Source organism: Trachemys scripta, chromosome 21 (assembly GCF_013100865.1).
Source record: "Trachemys scripta elegans isolate TJP31775 chromosome 21, CAS_Tse_1.0, whole genome shotgun sequence".
Classification (NCBI taxonomy): Eukaryota; Metazoa; Chordata; order Testudines; family Emydidae; genus Trachemys; species Trachemys scripta.
The window spans coordinates 6,095,974-6,098,018 of NC_048318.1; positions in this window are offsets into that span (position 1 = coordinate 6,095,974).

Here is a 2,045-nt window from a genome sequence, read left to right on the forward strand (position 1 = left end):
TACCACTCAACGTCATGGCAGCTGTCTAAATGAGACATTTGTATACACTGATACAATATGCATGAAACTCGTGCAGAAAGCTTCCCCTGCTGGTTTGAATGGTACCTATGCGTCAGAGTAGAAACAGCCAATGGGCTCGCATCTCACATTTTACAATGTCACCTGTGTCAGATACCAAAAAGGAAGCTATTACATTTTAATAAACTCCTTCCTTCTTCTTGAAAAAGACATGTGCGTGGGAAGGTGCCAGGCCTGTACTGAACGGAAAGTTAATTTATGGAATGACACAGAAATATTTAAATTCCCTTACGGCATCTAAATGATAACGTCTACTTCCTTGCTACAAATTCCCTGAGGCAGGTAGGTTTGCTAGCAGTGATGCAGTATCTGCACATTGATATGTGAAAGTGAATTACAGCTATGTCTGCCAGCACAAGGGGTTTCAAGTACCACTGTTACAAATAGGGATAATACTACTTCCCTTTCTCCCAAGGGTGTTGTGAGGGTTAATTATTTAACCTTTGTAAAGCACTTTGAGAGCCTGGAATGAAAGACTTTGTAAGTACACCATATTATTATGAATGAACTCTGTTTTCTAGGATAGCTGGCCATTTATCTTTAACATAGTCTATATGATCTTTCCAAAGTAACTTAGTGTCAAATATTACCTGCTAGGAATTTAAACCCTTTTAGCTATATCTGTTTGTTCGCCACACAGATACAGTTTACCTTCCTTTGTAGCTTTCCTTTTAGTAAAGATCAGTCTTTGGTTTTATCAATGGAGAACTTGAAACCCGAGGCATTTCCACAGTTTGAAGTCTTCAGTAATGCTTTGTTTATTCTCTTTTGTGTCACCTCAATATTCCTGCTCCTAATCCATAAAGCACAATCATCTGCAAATAGAGTGACACCTACGCCATTTTGGAAGATCATTTATCATAATGTTAAAGAAGGTCAGGCTGTTAACACTTCCCTATGGTGTACCATTTTTAATATTACTTTAATACAACTTTCCCAAGTCTGACATACACAGACCTTTTACTCAAAAATTCTCTCATCCATCCATCCATCCTTCCTTTTATCCCTATTGTACCTATGCTTTCTTTATTGCACACCAAAGTGTTCACTGCTGTTCTGTACTCAGAATGATAATGGTTTACATTCACTTTTGACTGGTGTAGATTTTTACACAAGTACTGGACAATTGTGAATCTGATTCAGTTCTCAAAGCTAAGGATCTCAAGGTAACCCATGTAGGAGCCTGGTAATTCAATCATTTGAACTATAAGAAAAGAAAATAGAGATTTAGGGTGAAATCCTGGGCCCATTGAAGTTAATAGCAAAACTCTCATTGAATTCAACTATCCCAAGATTTCACCCTTATTTGTTTAGAAAAAATGCCATTTTTTATTTAAAGAACCTGTCACAAAACCACAGACTCACGTGGTAACTGAAAAGTAACAAAGTCTTGGAAGAAAATTAGATTGAAAATTAGAATGTCCAAGATATTAATGATTTAAAATACATGGCTGAACTTTCAGAAGTTCAGGACCTCCCGCTCTCCTTGCAATGGGATGCCTTGGAGCTCAGAATCACTGTATATCAGGATCTTTAAAGTGCTTTATAATGCAATAAAGCCAGGGTTTATTTCCACGCTCTCTTCTGTATTTTGTTTTAAGTAAAAGGAATGTGACAGAAACTATATGACCATCACACAAAACTTGTGACCAGGGACTGGCCAGACTGCATCCAGACATAGAAAACAAAGTGCAAATCAGTGGCACAGGAAGAGGAAATACACAGGGGAGAATGTTCGAAGTAAGTGTAAGTATTAAGAAATTGGGAGTAAAGGAAAATTCTCCCAGAATGTGAAATTAACCAGAAAGTCAGGGAGGCTCCAACCACAGCACTAATTAAAAGCGGGGGAAGCCATTGACTAGAAGGGGTTTCTTTTTTTCCTCCCCAGAGGTTTGGGCTAGGGAGAATGGGGCGGAGCCACAGTTCCCTCCCTCACCTGTGCCTGCTTGCTCTGCGTCAGCCGCTCA